Source organism: Diadema setosum, chromosome 2 (genome assembly GCF_964275005.1).
Source record: "Diadema setosum chromosome 2, eeDiaSeto1, whole genome shotgun sequence".
Lineage (NCBI taxonomy): Eukaryota > Metazoa > Echinodermata > Echinoidea > Diadematoida > Diadematidae > Diadema > Diadema setosum.
This window is the reverse complement of record NC_092686.1, coordinates 47,753,588-47,773,000: the sequence shown is the minus strand read 5'-3', so window position 1 is coordinate 47,773,000 and position 19,413 is coordinate 47,753,588. Positions and strand designations below refer to the sequence as shown.

The 19,413-nt window shown below is 38.5% G+C and overlaps 1 long non-coding RNA gene across 2 annotated transcripts in view; it reads right to left on the bottom strand.

Moving 5' to 3' along the window:
- The window catches only part of LOC140246317 (uncharacterized), a 158,446-nt gene that overhangs the window by 45,052 nt on the left and 93,981 nt on the right, over window positions 1-19,413 (bottom strand). For both annotated transcript variants that reach the window (XR_011902457.1, XR_011902456.1), the window contains exon 4: window positions 10,116-10,174. This is a non-coding gene — a long non-coding RNA (uncharacterized lncRNA). The remainder of the gene's footprint in view (window positions 1-10,115; window positions 10,175-19,413) is intronic.

Here is a 19,413-nt window from a genome sequence, read left to right as displayed (position 1 = left end):
AATGGAAATCATAATCGTATCACCCATCCACCTTTGATACCTCCCAGTAATACTACAGAACAACTTTGTGTAGTATAGCACTGTCTTATTGTTTAGCACAAGAATGCTTGAGTGAATGCATACAATGTGCATAAAAAGTTACCAGATCTGTATCAGAGTTGTGTAAATACATCGAGGGTTATCTTCGGTGAATGGGACAATCACTTGTAAAATTCAACAGCCTATAAATGCAATGATGCCTTACGTGGGACCTGAGCTGCCTTCTATCATTAGTGAGGATCGAGTATAAGTGTAGCTGGAGACTTGAGTCATTGCATATTCCCAGTGCATGGTTCATTCAAAGTCACTGTGTTGAGGCAATATTTCTCTCAGGAACTTGCCACTCTGCTTATTCTGAGCTACGTAACCATGACGATGGGCGACACTGAAAGATGCTACACGCTGCCAAGAAAAATATCTATAAACAGCTTCTGACTTGGAGAACCTCAGGCAATGGCTTGTTCTTCCTCCCACAAGATATCAAACTTTCTATAAAAGTCTCAAGCTCTGGATTCCGATTCTCAGATACTTCTTTAGCATGGAAGTGACTTGAAGCAAGCCTACAAGCATGCAATATTTTCTAAGGTTCATACAGACAAAAAGGGACACAACATCATCCTCAATGAGGCTTGCAGCCTTTCAAAATACATTGATTCCAAATGCGACACACAAGCAAATGGAGCATGACACACATTACATGATATGCCAACACCAACTTTTAATCTGAAAGAGTTCCTCTTGTTTCACTATTGATGCTGCTATACATAAATATGATACCATCAAATGTTCTTCCATGGAAATCTGATATGACATCAAAGCTATCTGGCGTCATGCATTGACGTTGCTATACCTACAAATATCAAACAGACTTGATATCAAACAGACTTGATACAGGACACTTAATGGTACGTCATGCAGCAGGCAACAGTTAAGACGCAATTTCTGATGGAAACTAGAGGAATTGATGACGAACTTTAATTGTGTTTGTGATATGAGGCAACCATGCGCGAAAGCATCCAGTGACGTTGCTCACTGTCTGAAGGCGTCCCTGTTGGGACTTCCCATGACTCACTGTACTACATGCTACTTCCTATTTTCACATGGCTACACATGGGCAAAGCTGAAGTACAAAAACAATTTAGCACAGTCATTCATCTCTAGTACGTTTTGAATTGATTTGGGTTCTTTCAACAACAAAAAAAATATATATATAAATATACATTGCAACCGATTGACAATTGCCCTACATCAGCGTAAATATGCAGCAAACTTAACAGTAGTAGCCATGATAAAAATCGTCCATTGGCATACATACTCAGGCAGGATTCAAACCTACAATCTCTTGATCGCTAGAAATGTGTCGCATCCAGGACCACAGAGCTTGTGCCCGACAGCCAGTGCTGGTTCTTATCCTTATAGCATGCTGTGGCTACTGGTTATTTATTTAAATTAATGAATTCTTGCATCGAGTTGCTTTTCACTGCAACTGACTGACAAAATGCCCTAAATGAATCTCATGGCTATTGAATAATACTATTACTAATGTAATAGTATACATCTTGTTGTTGTTTGTTCACACATTTCATGAATTAACCTCCCCCCCCCCTTTACAAAAAAAGAAACAAATCCCAAAATGTATTTAAAGGTACTAACAAAATAATGTATATAAAGCATTTTTACATTTATGTATCAATTTTTTATAACAAAAACAAGAACAAAAAACACTTATGAATGCATAGTATCATGTCACAAACAATATTATACAAAGCAAACTCCAGCAGAAGTTGATAGGATTTATCTGAAAATATTGATTTATCAGGGTTTCATTACCTTTCACACTACAGATTCCTTCCTTACAGTAAAGGTTTCAGTCATCCAAAGAGAGCAATACTTCTAACATAGCATCATCTTGTATTTAAACATAATATATTAGATTATGTCTCATCGGTAAAGAATGATCATTGTTCATACAGCCTAGAAAACAGGATGACTGATCAAACATATTTCATGACCACAAATGGTACATCCTATTGCTTCCAGGTAAAGCACTACCACTCCCTAATATCTGAACTCTTATGGAGCACTATGACGCCAAAATCTGCCTTGGGCACAGTCAAGTGTATTCAGCATCCTAGCATCACATGGTGTATTTCATTGAATCAAACAATAGATAGAATAACTGCAACAAAATTTATCTGATGGAACATGTACCATTCTTCAGAGAACTTGATATCTGGTATTGAGTCACCCTGAATATTCCACACATACATATTTACACACACTTATACACACAGAAAGTAAACTAATGGATAAATCTTAAAGTCCTCCCATAACATAGAGCCTGCTATCTTTTGGACTTTGCCTGCCACAGGGTCAGGCATGTCAAATAATTACAACAGCAGTACCAATAGAAACTGTTAATCGAATACGAAATGTTTCGCTCATAAAATGGCTTTTCATATTTGTACAAGAACTGATCGGTAAATATATTTTGAAGCACATTCTACTCATGCCCACTAACTTTTTATTTTCTAAATTCATTATCCACTATTTCTTTTTTTCTAAATTCATTATCCACTACTTCTTGCAAGTCTGAATGCAATCATAATTAGAATCCTCCCGAGCACATTTCTAGTGGCACGTTTGGACAAACGTTGTCTGTTGTTGTCCAAGCGAGTTGTGTTCTACTCTTGGTGCGTGTCTGTAATCTGACTGGTTTTGACCTTTAAACACAATTGAGACAGCTCGACCTTATGCCCACTACTGCCATAGTGAGTACAATTATACCTACGTACTGTCATAAGTGAAGTACATCATTAAGTTGTGTATTAAATTGGGAGACCATGGGGTTTGTGACACAGTTGTTGTATGGAATGTCTTTTGAAGTTAGCTGTTTGCTGAGAGACTTAATATCAGTCTGAACACTTGGAAGCCCAAACACATTTCAAACGTTTATCAGAAACGTGATTACAACAGGTTCTCCATGAAAGTGTAAAACCCTTCACAGTCTAAACTCTTCAACACCATCTCATTGGATTTCTTCCAAACCAGATGCCGGAACCAGACACAGCGGGCATCCATGCAGGTGTAGGGACCAATCACAATGGGCAGAAAGGAAAATGAATTAACTCTGTCATGACTGTCTGTGACTATACTGCACACGACGTCAATGGTATTTTGGACAAGAGGTCCTCACAGGGTTAATACGATCTGACAGGCTCCTCTGCCATCAACCGGCATAGAAGTCAATTACCTCTCCTGAATGCATCCAACGGATACATCTAATTCCAAAAGAATTAGAGAGGAGATGGAGGAGGCCAAAAGGAATACATTGCTGAGGGAATGATTGGGTAAATGATGGCACGGAGATGAAAGCGAGGGTGAAACCGGGGACACAAGAATATTAGAGAAAGATGAGATATAAAGACAGTAGACACCAAGAGGGGATATCATGCTTTGGCATACTGCATGGGGAAGGGAATACAATCATAGACAGAAATATTTTTAGCAGGAAAAGACATCATACAAGAATCATAATCAATCAAAAAGGATATGTGATAACAACATGGTGGAAAAATATTAGGCTTGAGAGATTAGAAGACACAGACACAATGTAAGTTCTTGAATGCTATAAACTAATGAGCATTATTTTAATCATTGGCCATGGGCACTAGGCATTTCCCATTGGTAAAGATTTCATAATCTCATACCCCTTTCAGGTAATCGTGGATGCGGATAATAGGAGCAATAAGTCGTAAAATTTGATTACATGAACGGGAGAGGAGTAAAAAAGTGTGCATTATTTTGATGCTGCTATTATGCGCATTATTGCAGCATGAGGAGTTGATCGAGAATACATGAACGCGTTTTACGACTTATGCGCACTAACATTCCACAGTTCGGTCAAAGGTCACTCGATTTCCCGCACAACCGCTGATTGCTGAGCTTGAGCGAGAGCTGTGCATACACTTGAGTATATATCACAGGAAACATTACCTCATTATAGAAGCGTGCGCAGTAACCATGACAAATACTACCGTCTTTCGCACCATTATATGAACGGGCGCTCGTAAAAGTAGTGCGCACTTCATGGGATATATGAACGCGATTTTGATTATTTCATCCGCATTATTTGGATGCGGATAATTGAACCGCGATTACCTGAAAGGGGTATCACAAGGAAAGGATTAATACTGGAAATATGAAGACAGAACTTACTGCTCCACATCCTGGAAGGCCTTTACAAGAAAGGCCCTATCTCAATAACGGCAAATATGACAGCCCATCATGCACACCAATAGAATATCAAATTTACTATCAAATTCAACATTGATTAATCGAATGACGTCTTCCACACGGAGGAAAATGAGAGCAGTTCTGGAAGGAGCAATGTTCCTCATCACCAACACAAACAAGGAACATGGATTCTAATTCTCACACCTCACTCTACAGCAAAAGATGCTATCTACCGATAAAATCTCAGGGGGGGGGGGGTGGGTGTAGTAGAGCCTGAGTGAAACAGTTCACTCCTCTGAGACCTCTACTTCTATGACGTACAAGGGTTTCATAGCTTCCAATTTCCTTCATTATTAAGTGCAAATATAGCAATCACTCCGACATGGAGGAATACACAGTCTGTCAATCCCATCATACTCAAGCTGGAAGTGATAAAATCTTCGGCATCAAGGTATTAAAATTTTGGCACTGGAATACGGTCTTGTCTATACCTTATATAACCTTCAGCACCATGTGAAAAATTCATAAAAGAAAACTTAAAAAAATAGAATATCATCTGATGACCAATATATACTCCTTCCGAGTTGAAATATACCACAGAGAAAGGCATTGACATGTAGAAAATGCACTTATTCCTTTAGGATTGAGTAGGAAAGGATGGAATACATAAAATGGGTGCAGATAAGAAAACAGATATTACCACACAGGGTAAAGATTCAAGAATGAGTATCAAATGATCAGGAGAAAAAATAGAAAATTGGGAAGATAGATTGAAAAGATCAACAGCAGAAGATATTAAAAGATTAGAATCTCATAATGAAAAAATAAAAATAAAGAGATAAAAGCCATAGAGAGATAGAAAGATAAACAGGCAGAGAGAGAGAGATCTATGACTAAACAACAGACCCCCCCCCCAAAAAAAAAAAAAAAAAAGTTACATGAAAGAGTTTCAACAGAAAAAGAGAAAATTGTGATGGATAGAAGTGACCTTATATAATGCACAAAATAAAATATAGATAAACAGATGAGAGACAAACACATACTAGAGGTAGGAAAAAGGAAAAATAAGAAAAGATAAAAGAATTGCATAAATGGATGAGATGACTACATGGTACCTGTAGGCCTAAATGATATCATAACCCTTCAGAGCGATGAGTAAGTAGGATAAAGATGATGATGATTAATGCTCCTACACGGCTTTGGGTGTTCAACCTGACACCCTTAGAGAAACCGCATCACGCCACTAGAATACATCTCTGTTGGGTCAATAAATACCATCTCCTGCTTTTGCATCATGGCAGCATTGCAATGAGTTTTCAATCTATATACATCATCACAGACTCTCCTATTGAGTGATTTGAGATGTGCAATAAGAATAGCAAAGTCATATCTGGAAAACTGATAAAAAGTAAGTACTGTGATGTATGGTGCTATATCTGAGATACGCCTCAAATAGTCCTCAATATACTCTAAAAGGTATCACTCAGTCAGGGTGAGCAACAATGTTTTCAAAGCAGGCACATCAGTTCACGCATAATACCAAAGCCATCACATGCTCTAGACAATTAGAAATGGCCTGCATTAGGACAACATCCACCATAACCTTTGCACTTTTTGAAAGTTGCACACAGCAAACATTACAGCATGTCACAGCTAATTCACGACAATGAACTTCCATGCCTTTATGACCAAAATTCTCTACATAAGCAGGCATAGATATAATTATTGCATCTCCCAGCTCCCTTTTCTTCTTCATTTCTTTTACACTGAAGGATTAATGTTACTTTATTTTTTCTGACATCTTAATAAGAAATATGAAAGAGAAATGCCGAGAGATCGACAGCTTTATGATGTTCCTGAAGCAGCTGAAGAGATTAGTTCCAAACACATGTCCACCAGAATTCATTAAAATTCTACTTCAGGTAATCATAGTCGGAGACAGCGTCATGTTCCAAGGAATTAAGCCTACGTCCCATGACAAAATAATTACTGCAAGATTTATCGCACAGAGAAATGCAAGTTATAGTTGTGGCGCTTGGATCATGTTACCTGGCTAACTGTGAGCAATTACAGAGCATGGAGGTGCGGATGAATGCAGATGAGATTGGGAGGATGCGAGTGACTTGCCATCTCAGATGCCAATCACAGAACTCATTCCGGTGATCCACTCCGCCTCCTTAACATCATCTTCCATCTCAGCCCATCCTCCATCTTCCAGCTCTTCCCCAACTATTAGCGTCACATGGAAGGGTTCATCATCTGACACAAACACTGTCACACCCCCCTGAGTAATCCTTGTAAGCTAACAAAAACAGTTATCTGAGCTCTAGACAAGCCCATCTCAGAACTGGTATCTCAGGGCTATCTCGGGCTTGATTTAGACAGAGTGCAATATCTAACATGATAGCAGTCACAAAGTCATCACGGTAAGTAAAGAGGGTCAGCTGAGGTCAAGTTACTCCAAGGCAGCAAAATACACCAGCAAATGTTACATGTGGTATCAATTTCATCATTTACAGAGTTCATATTCAACAACTTTTATACCAATTTCACTTTCTCTTTTCTGAAGAGAAAAAAACCCTTAAAACATACAAAATTGCCTGCAATATCCTTTTTGTAATCATATTAACTTTGCACTATATCTTGATGCCAATGGCTTCCAACTTCGAAAGTGAATAAATGCCAAGATGATAAATCACTAGGACTTCTGAAGGAGTATGATGAATGAGAAAAAAAAGGCAGAGTAATACATTAACTGTAGTGTAGACAGACAAACAAACATCTCATAAGTCAATACATAACAGGGTGATACATGACATTTACTGCACAGAGACAACATGGCCACAGGAAGAGACATACAAACAGACAGAAAGACAGACAGACAGATGCATATAGACTGACAGCCAAACACAGAGAGAGTAAAAAAGGACAGATGAGTGGAAGGATGGCTGCACATGGCTAGCCAGAGACGGAGGAGAAAGCCGCAGCACCGACATGGGCTGAATACAGTCTGTCAGCATGGATTACAAATTTCATTTGCCGAGATTACACCGGGCGTACGGGAGCTGAGTGATCTCGTCCGACGCTGCTTGGTTAAACTGACACACAGGGAGAGATTCCGGAGCAAGGCGGCGGCAGGGATCGAAAGGTTCAACATTAAACACGAACTTTACAGGTTTACACTCTACAGTGGAGTGCAGCCACTAATGTATGCCCAGTTAAATTCATTTACCCTATAACTCGATGCAAGGACATGAAACAAAGACAGAAGAATTGCTACATATTTTTGACATGCATCATTTTGCATGCATCGCTACACTTCTGGATACAGCAATGTTGGAAATACTTACTATGATAAAGGACCACACTAGTAACTGCCATCACTACAACATATTTCTATTCCAGTTCTTTGTCTGATGTGGCTTGTACACTTGACTGTAACACAGTGTCTGTAAAAGGAACAGGCTGTGTTGCGCTTGTAACAGATCTTCTGACATTAAGGGTATAAAAACAAAGCAATTCAAGCTATCAATATCCAATAATGCTCACCAAAGGAATAGGATGGATTTCCGAAGGCTGCAAGCAAACCTCATCTGAAAGGCGCTAAATCCTACAAGTACTCCATAATCCCCAGCCTGCGGCCAGAGTAACCACAAAAAAGTTTTTGCACATCTCATGAAAACCACATCATCACAAGAGAAGTATGCAGGAGGATTTCAAACGGCTATAAGATGCCATCAGTAGATTCAAAACGCTTCACCAGCTACAGATACATGCAGACGATGATGGAAAGTACTGGTAGAATGTAGGCTAGTGATATGGTGTCTTCCCTCTATATAATACACAGTGTGCTAATGTTGCTCAGGTTCTCACCAATTTCAATGTAGACAGACGCCCTTTGTTCTTTGATCACCAATCTTTGTACTACCATCAATGATTTGCAAACAACGGCAGCCCAACCAGGATGCTGAGAAGTCTATAATGTCGGAGCCATTGTTGATTAGTTTCGTCATGAGGATTGTCTATGTAAATATGAAATTACACGGGATATGCTTCTTGGCAATGTTGGGAGTCAGACAAAGCTACTAGTAAGAGGTGACTCATAACTTGCCAACCTTCTCACTGTTCCAGGGCAAACTTTAATACAGACACCAAGGAGTTTCAAAGACTTCTGAACCTTCTTGCAGATACACACTTTGACACACCTCAACACTTGGAACCATTGTAGATTCTGAAGAGGAGTCAAATCATACTATAAATCATTTAAAATGCAGAATTGGTGTGCTCTGTATGACAGATAAGAATGCTTGATTTTTTAGAAATTTTTGCATCATCTCAGCTCGTCTGCATTCTTTCAAATGTCAGACGATGTCAAAGATCCATTTATTCATCAGTTCTACCACTCTGCACTCATCACATTCAAACAAAGAACATATCCAAACAAAGAGAAAATAACTCCAAAATTTCACTGGCTTTATCAATTCTAACCATGGCCCCATAAGAGAGGATAATATGCAAAGTGCAATGTTCACTCTATCCTGTATCTACAGCTTACTTCCAACATGCTAGAAGCAGCTAGTAGAATGGGAATCATTTACATAGTCTGTAACTTAAACTTTTGACTTTTCTTATTGTTGTTCACTGACCTCACTGTCAAGTTCAAGAACTCTGTAAGACTTACAACAAACCCACGCTGGCAAAGTTTCATGAAAAATGCAAACGACAGACGCTGTGTGACTGCCTTTGCGACATCATTATTTACTGTGTGGATAACATGCCATCATCCACGCCACCAAAGCAGAAGCAATAAAGGTAACTATGCGTCAATTACAAAGTGACGAAGTGGAATCATGTCAGTGATCCACTGGGCTTCCACCTGTCACGTGGCGGCGACATTCCCCTCCGTCTTCCTAGCTTTTAACTGAGGTAACCTTCATGGGCAAGCCCTCCCAACATTCTGTCAAATTTCCTGCACAGGGCAAGTGGCACTAACTCCTTTTTCAATATCAAAATAGCACTAGCAGCCATCTAATAATCAAAAATATGAGTAATTACTATCAAAAGCATCTTAGAATTTTTCAGTACTCCTCCAGTCTTTGTTCCTTCTTGCAATTTCCTTTCCTTATTGGAGAAGGAAATGAAATGTTGCAGAAAGAAAGTCTCTAACCTCAAACATCAACAATTTCTAAAATTCCAACATGGCTCCCTGATCTACCCGTCTAGGATCGCCGCTCTGCAACAAGGAGGTGATCAGGCCATATAATATGTAATTTAATGCCTACTGACAAGAGAATTGGACTAGTCTACTGTCTTGGAGGGGTGTGAAATACTCGCCTTTCACGCAACAAAAAAAGCTGCCACATAAAGTATTATATATGTACCTGTCAGCTATCTTGACTCGACCCTTATAGGTGTTTCATCACATCTCAAGAGTGGGACTGAGAGAAGAACACAGCTTGCCTTACAAGGGAGGGATGATATCAATTGTGACTGGATACAATTACAAATTCTCCCCCCCCCCCCCTAAAAAAAAAAAAAAAAAAAAAAAAAAAAAAAAAAAATAATAATAATAATAATAATAATAATAAATGAAATTGGTATGACAGAACAATGTATAAAGTACTGGAATCATTAAATAACTGAAATGGAAGCAGCTCATTGTGAGCCTGTGGATCTTTTTCAAAATATTGTTTATTCAGAAACTCACAGTTTAAGAAGTAATCATGGGTATCACTATTATTACTCTCTATTATGATATTATATGTATCTTGCAAGCATGTAACTGCCTTGATTTGAACTATTTTCTTTTAGTTGTGCATACCCCTACAACCCAAACTTACCAAGACTTTTGATATCCAACCCTTTGATAATGAATACACACTGTCTTCAGTCAATGTCCCTGTGAAATAAAAGTGGGAAACGGAGGAAAAAAAAGACATCAGTGATGCACTAATACACAATATGTTTTCTGCATTCCTTTATCATAAAAAAGCAAGAAGAATACTACCACTTGTTTTTAGTAGGCCAACAGAACTCTTTCATAACTCATACTCCTATATTAACCCATTTTGCTTTGTATTTTTATTTTGCTAGATTTGAATGCACAACACACATCTATGTCACTGAACAGATGTTCAACTGCTCTGCCGATGATACAAGTTATTTGGGGTCTAATATAATGCACATAGAAAATGAGTCTAGTACTTTAATTCAATATAAAATCCCTTAAAGTGACTGTCATAAACGATTTATTCATTGGTAAGAAAAAAAAAATCCAGGTCACTATCAATTTTACTTGCCTCAATTTGATTTACTGCATAAAAGACCATTCCTACATTCCCAGGCTTTAGAGGCAACAACACAAGAAATGAGACAAGTAGGTCATCTCCTTCAGGCAAAAACAGTCAGAAAAACTGAGAAATATCTCAGATATCTCTCAATCTCACCCTCTATCTCCATCTCTCTTTGCAAATATACATGTTTGCACACCTACATAATACACCCCCTTCTCACACAGCAGGGGATCATTCACCTGATACTAGTCCTCAATAAAAGAAAAATAAAAATGTTTGCAAGAGAAATGATTGAGAAATAATGTTGATGTAATATCAACTTAATGCAATCAGTCACATTCTTGCCCAGTCAAGTAGGCACTGCGAAGTTTTACCCTTAACTACGACTGACTGTTTTCTACGAGGTCAATGCCAAGGTTACAGGATTCAACTTCTCTATTCCTGTCTAGTCAATAGTACATGGAAGCCCACATACTTCCGAGGTGTAATCAACCTAACCACTCCCAGCTGATATACCACTGGCCATAATGCAAACAAAATCATAGATCCTTGAGCCTTCAGTCACTCACTCACACAATTGTCATTTAAGTTAAAATTCAAACAAATAGATAAAATCTATCACGGCCAAAATATGTTTCCCTGCTTGGGGAGAGAGGGAGGAGGGATCTCCCATCTACAGGTTGTAAATTATGTAGGAAAAAAATATTTCTGACACTGACACAAATGAATTTAATGAATTTAAATTGTACAAGTAATTCTTTTGTGTTACTTCCCATCCCATCCTACCTTACTGCAGTGTAATTCTGGAAGTCTGTCTCCTCCTAGAAATATTAGAGGGCCTATGTCTACAGGGACTACGAGGGTCAAAGGTTATAATTCCTGGGGCTGGCAAGAGATCTGTCAGTATAATACAGCTGGGAAGACATACATCTTTGGACCCATTCCACATAGAAGAATTATTCAGTATTTAGTATTCAGTATTTAAAGTTTATTTGCTATTGTTCACACAAGGCCCCCAAAAAACTTGTTCGGCTTCCAGCGAAGCACTTTAAATCTTCAAACTGCGCATGCTTTACCAATGACCAAAGTGTAACCCGCACGCCTTTTTTACCACTGATCTCTACACTACCAGTGCCCCAGACCTATGTGGCCAGTTGCACCACGAGACTACAATTGTAAATGCACCATAAACACACGGTATGCATGGCAAATTATAGCGAAGGTTTTAAACAAAAAGAAATAAAGATGGACTGCTTTTTTTGCATGATATGGGTCAAAACAAATCATCCTGATTGCGACAGTGACTACTCCATGTCCACATACATACAGATGTAAGAAATATTGGTCTTACAGTCGTTCTTTTAGAAACTACCATTTTTGAAAATGGTTAATTCAGCTGAGTGTATGCATTTTTTTAAAGGTTATTACATGGTTACTGTCATCTTTTATACAGGCCATATATTTCACACCTCATTTTGAAAGAAAAAGAAGAAATACTATTCTACAGCATTCTTCTTGATGGTAGCAGCAACCTTTGGCTACAGAAACATTTATCAATATGTTATTCATGTATCCTAAGAATATAATTATGCAGTGTCATTTGCACATACCAAACTGCAAGAAATTACATCTCTTCTTTGGTAATTTCAATATGAAAGTTTTTAAAGATGGAACAAATTAGTAAATTAATTTAAACAATAAAGATGCACATTTCTTTTCAAATATAGACCTTGCCACAGAAAGCTAAAAGAGTTCTATGCGTAGAAATTTTGCCTAAGAAAGAAAGAAAGAAAAAAAAACCTGCTTGAACCACAAACTCCCATGCTGACATTTAAAGCAGTAGTGACAGTCTCCCATCCACCTACGCACTTTATGGAGAAGAGGCAAGCGAATTTATGCATCGTGACTCTGACATGCCTAAATATAGTCCCCATATTTTTTTTAGCTGTGCCTTGCATGTTTTCTGCCACGGTAGTTGTCTCTTGTCTTGTAGCTACGGCAACCACGTCAAAGACTTCCGACAGCAATGTCCATATTCATAAGCTCACAAATAATCGCACCAAGAATTATTTGTCTCCACACATGACATATAACACAGCTGAACTTTTAAGAGCTCTATGCTTCGTTTGATTTAATCACCTAGATTTCTTAATCTAGCACAACTAAAATGAAAATGGCAATTTTGTCTTTTCAAACATAAATGACTGACATGGTCTGACTGGGAAATGGCAATAAATAATTCTTTTTAACAATCACATGAAAATGAGTAAAAAGAGAGATGGAATTAATGACAATGGGTTACATGTATTGGCTTCTGAGGATTTATGAATAAAATTACCAGAAACTCTATGCGATGAGTCCTACACCTTTCATACAGCTTTTATGTGCATGAAAAACAGGCATCACTTTTCAAAACCACAGCAGCTGAATGAGAGGGATACTTTCCATAGAATTAAGTGGCATGTCTCCTCTACAGAGTATGACCAAGTTCAGTGTGAGTGGACAAGATAAACAACTTGTATCAAGTGATTATAGTGATACTATAAAAAGTACTTTCTTTGTTCACTGCAATTACATCACCTGTTTCTATTAATACCACAATGCCTCAAAGCAGCTTTCCACCATTATAACTAGATACCTTTCCTGAAATGTGCTTGTTAAAAGGTCGAGTGGGTGGTGGGGGTGGTGGGCAAGACAAAGTGCAGATGAAAAAAAAAAGAAGAAAATAAAATCTCTAAAATGTCTATGCATCAATTAGAAAGACTAAATATCAATCCTCTTCAAGAACTGAAACAACTTTACTCTGACAAATTAAAAAGCTTGAAAATGATGCAATCATGAACAACACGTTGGTTGCTACAGAAAGGCTGAACTCCATCACAGCTTGTAAGGAATGTATGTTGGGCTTTGGCAATGAAAACCAAGAAATTCAAGGATGTATGGAAATGCTCTCATGATTAAAAATAAGTGTGTTTTTGTGACATTTGTCACTATGTCAGCCAGTTCAACTTTGGATCACATACAAAATCTTGGGTGTATGCGAACACGACAAAACAGTGGGTTCATTATAGCTAAAAACATGAGATGTTCTTCATTATGGAAACTTGGAGGAAATTATGAATATTTCTCAAAAAAAAAGATTAAAGAAACCTTTGTTTAACAAAATTAGACAATTTTAAGCACAAATTTGTTTCATATTGTTATGACAGTTTTGCCATACAGTATTAATGTGAGGGTACATTCATGGCTTGACATATCAAACATGGAAACCAGGTACCAGTGAAAATGAAGAAAAGTATTACAGATCTGACACATTATCAAACAGAGGGGAGACATAAAAAACATGCAGAAAGGACATATTTTTCACACATATAATGGTAACAAGACATAATGAGAAATGAGCAATACAGAAAAGATACACTCTTAGAGCAAAAAGGAGGAAGATAACATCACGTAGTACTTAGTATATACTGCAGGTTGAACAACTTGGTATTGACACATGCACTGATAGAGTTCACAAGATAAAAATAAGATTGGAGCTTTCTGAATAGTCATGTCTATGACTAAGCCTGAAAGCACCATGCCTCTCTCGGCCCACTGAGTCTTCATGGAAGCGTGCTCTGAAGTAAATTCAGGCGGACAACTTTTTGGGAAAAGTACACATGTTGAGCAGTCGTGCGCAAAAGTAAACCAATAGAAGAGTTCCTCACTGGGGAGGATATTCCCGAGCGACCATGAAACGCCTTGATGACTTCACATGAGTCCACCAACAAAAGGTCTTGAGACGCAGCAATCCAAGTTTACACACACAAGGTTCAAGGCCAAATATTTTGAGCATGATCTAGTGACGTATTGAGCACAATGTGGAAATCTGTACTGACCTAGTAAAGATTTCAAAACTACAGCAACTGAACATACAAAGAAAAATTCAATTGTAATGAAGCTCCACTGTATTTTTCTGAACAAAGTTCAAGTGGAGGTACAAAGCTCAACATTAACTTTTTCTCTTGGTGGCCCACAATGAAATTTGGTGGGCCGATCAGGTAACCAAAACATCTTTTTTTCAAAAGTTGTGGCCTGGGGGGCCCCTGGACACTGGGCCATGGCTAATGTCCAGCTATGAGGTATAATGAATCCTCCCTTTAATATAATATTCATAACAAGTGCTTTTATGTTAAAGTTGTATCGACATGCAAAGCCATTGAATTACACTGCAATGAGCTATACTGTACAGGACTACAGTGGAATTGTGGAGAAAATTCTGCGCGGCAGAACCCCGAAGGACAGTGACTTTCCCACAGTCAAGCTATGTGAAAGTATTTTATTTTCATTCACAGACTGTCATCGTTAACTTGTTTATCTCTACATGACAAGAAGGGGACACATATGTCTTGCATTAAGCGAAGGAATACCCCAGTGTTCTGATGTCTTTAATAAATACCCCTCCATGCCTGATGCTACAAGCATCTCTGCAAAGCATGTATCCACTTATTCATGATACAAGAGATGAGAGGAGCAACTCAACTGGGCCTGCACACAGAATTGGGGGGGGGGGGGGAGGGAGGGAGGGTAATCAGGTAAAGATGGAGATAAGGGATGAGAGAGGAAGATGGGATAGGAGAAAGAGAGGGGATGACAAAGGGAAGTTAATTACATTAAAATGGCAAAAAGCAGCAAGAAAAATAGATAGGACAGAGTGAACAAAAGAAAAGAGTGATGGAGACACAGAGTTGAAGAGAGCGCAGTAACCAGGTAAAGATGGAGAAGACGGACAAGAGAAACAGATAGGAAAGAAAGAGAGATCATGGCAGAGAAAGGAGGGAAGAAGACAATTATGGAATAGGTGCTGGCTTGGACTATTCTACCATTTACTGTAAGTCTGAAAGTGGAATGCCTCATCACAAATAGGCCTACAGTCTTTTCAATGACTTGAAAGATCCAGTAAATTGTTCCTACATTCCTAGACATAATCCCTTGGACTATGAAAAATCAGTCAGTAGAGTTTATTACAGGCATCTCTATGTCTAATGCTGCAACAAGTTTTACAAGTTTGCTACAAAATCAAGCATGTTTCTTTGCAGTAGTATTTTACTCTAGAGAATGTCCAAAGATTTGATTTCTAAAACTATTACTACAAACTCAAGCTCATCAGACATCCTCCAACTGAGATAGATGGAGATACAGGTGCTGCCATACACAGATTTACTTCAAACCAACTCTATTGATGACACACCACTCAGCTATCTGACTCTAAAAAAAAAAAAAAAAAAAGACAACTTTCCTCTGAATGAATGTCCGTGCAAGATGGCTGGGTCCGTGATGGAGTCAAGAATAGGACAAAGAATAGGATCTCCTGGTACTTTCATTCACAAGACACATGAAGAAACTTGGCAACGAGTGGAGGCTGCTCCACTTACTCACCCCAGGGAGTCAGGGTAAGTTCAACCTTAGTGGTGACAGGTGGCAGCAATTGTTGTCAGACTTTCCCTGACACCTCATCACTGCTGAAGGTCAGGTGTACATTAGGCTTACCTCCAGCCTAATATCATCCTTTCCTCTCCACTAAACTAGATGGCAAATATGTACCAAACCCTCATCTCTTTATCGTTGTTGGTCATCTGCGGAAGTGGTCACTTACCCCTCTTTTAAAGATGATCAGCTGCTGTAACACACCAGTCTTTAAGTAAACTTGAAGGATGATTCCTTATTTCAGTAGCTCCAAGTCTTTTTGTTCTTATAGGCTGGATACAGAGAGGGTTGTACCTCTGTAAACTACCATATTTACCTGCACAGCTACTTAGACTGGATTCAGAAGAACTAAATGGCAACAGCCAGGATGGAGACTATCTCCATGGGTCCAGACCTCCCCAGCTATTCCTGATACACCTACTCATTCTTCCACCTTCCTCTACTTCTACAAACTTGTCTAGACCAACCTCCCACTATCTCCAACATCCCTTTCCATCCTTCAAACCTCTCTCAATTCAACTAACCATTCTGAGAAGGCAGCTGCCAAGAGAAGATCATATGCCCCAAATGATGATGAATTAACCCTACTCTTATCATCAGCAACATATCTGTACTAATCATCAATAGCTGTGTGAGGGAGTGGTCTTGTCAAAGCACAGAACTTTAACCATATGAAACTGTTTTTATCAAAGGATGGGGGGAAATTGAGGGAATAAGCCTGTAAGCTTGCACATTCATAAAACTGTTATACGCAGAGTAATGGTAGGCATCAGATAGTTTCATAGAAGCCAGAAATCTTTCAGGGAATACTGCTTGTTTACAACTCTTCATTCAGCAATACAATTAGAAAATCCCATTAATAACTGGAAATGCAACAAAGCATAATGATGATAAGTACCTGTGATATAATGTAGGTCCTAAGATAGTTTAACCATTTGAAAGCAATACAGAAACTACAAGGAATAGCATGAACATGAGACATTGCTAAGGTCCCCATCTGGTAACCATTCAATCATGATACATGATGTTTTATATGAGTATTATATTGATTTGGTTTCTTTTTACAGCAGTTCTGTGCTCCCCTACTTAGTAAGAACAGAATACATCCTATGACATTACATACAGATCATACACCTACACACGCATACACACACCTGCATGGGTCAAAGGTCAGCACAGGCTGGCATGGGAATTTTGCGCCAAGAGGTCAAAGGCTGACAGGTTCATGGATCTCAGATATCACAATGTCCAAATACAACAGGTTGCTGTCAGTCATAAACAACTCCCACCTGATTCATTCCTTTCACTCTTCTCCCTCTCTCAGCTTTCATCTTCTCGTTGTATCACCATTCTGCTAAACTCAACCCATCTTTCATTCATTCTTCTACAAGTTGCCCTAACCTATTTTTTTTTCTGACCACACAAGCTACACATGTGCAGTATTAAAGACTTATATTGTATATACAGTAACTCTAAGTCTGCTACCTGCTTCTCAAAGGTTGGCAATGACATTTGACACAAACTGATGAGGGATAAATGGTTGTCAGGTCAAAGGTCATAAAGCCTGACTCCCACCAGAGGGTTGGACAGATATTTCCTTACCCTTTGGATTCGGGCTTCTTGAAGCTGCTGCAGATCCTCAAGCCCCTTTAGCTAGCAAGATGTGACACCAAACATCTCTCCCCTTGTCCAAGTGAGCATTTGGGCAAGGAGGGCCCCAACACTTTCATGAGGCATGTGACCAATCCTTTTACATGCCCAATGGTGAGTTTTAGTTGGCCTTGCTCTAGCAAATATATCTACCATACACTTAGTGTGCTTGGAATGCTGTTTGATGGATACCTGCATCTACAGTGATGTTCTTTAAAGGGAAGATAAACCCCAAGAGCAATGTGGATTGAGTGAAAGCAGCAGCATTAGTAGAACACATCAGTGAAAGTTTGAGGAAAATCGGACAATTGATGCAAAAGTTATGAATTTTTAAAGTTTTGGTGTTGGAACCGCTGGATGAGGAGACTACTAGAGGATATGACGTATGAGTGGACAACAATACAAAGAAAATATAAAGGAAATTCAACGAAAATTCACTTTTCTAGAATTATGAAAGAGCAATGGACCAACCGCTTTCAGAAAGCAGGGGGAATAATTGCTACCCTTAACATAGGTCAATATCAAGTTGATGGAATTTGTAATTTTCATGAAAAATGGATTTTTGCAGAATTTTCTTTATATTTTCTTGGTATTGTTGTCCACTCATACGTCATAACCTCTAGTAGTCTCCTCATCCAGCGGTTCCAACATCAAAACTTTAAAAATTCATAACTTTTGCATCGATTGTCCGATTTTCCTCAAACTTTCACTGATGTGTTCTACTAATGCTGCTGCTTTCACTCAATCCACATTGCTTTTGGGGTTTATCTTCCCTTTAATCTTATATTAGCCAAGGCTTTATTGTGGCTGACCAAAACTGCACTACGGACACCATTTGTCACAAATTTCCAAAGAATTTCCCAAAGTTAATGCTCAAATGTTAATAGAATCTCTCTTGTCCTGTATCCCTGTCAGTCCAAATATCTTCTTCATGGGGATTTTTTTTTTTTAACCATGATTCTAAAAATACGGTGTACCACTTGTGCTTACATTAAAAGAATTTGAATATTTTTCATAATTTGTGATTTTTGAACTATTTGTTGACTGGGCTTGTGATAGTTTGCATCGATGAATGACATTAACAATGGGGATTGACAACTCTTATCTCGCAGTCTACATTTTGTGTGTTTTTCACTGCAGATTAGATATCCTCCCTTGTCAAACTTAAGTCTTATTAACATGAAAACCAGAAAAGCTTGTGCCAATGTTTGCTAAAATAAAACAGTTGCACAAACATTACTTACTTCTCATCACTCATTTAAACTAGATCCTGGGAGAAAGGAAATACTTCCAGGGAAGGACAAGGTTTGGCATTGTCATTGAAGGAAATGAAACAGAGAGAAAAGGCAGATATTAGTTCCTTGTAGGGTGAGATGTAATATCGTGACCTCAAAATTCAGGAAAATTCTTTCACTTTCTCCTCTCAGAGACACAGGAGATATCAAGACTGCATCAGTGTCTTGTGTCATCAATGAAGAGGTATTCACAAATATTTATTCTGTTCCCTTCCTTTTCTTGGGTATAATCGAAATAGTAAAAGTTGCTGAAAGAAACAGCTTTCATGTAACCTCACAAAACTAAACGTCCATTTAGAAATTTTTCTGACCCCAGCATCAGACTCTGTCCATGCGGCTGGCAAAATCTGAAAGAATACTTGTCATTAGCAAGGAGGTACCGCATTTGTCACTTCACAAATCCAGTCAGTCTGCATGAATATGGTCTTCTC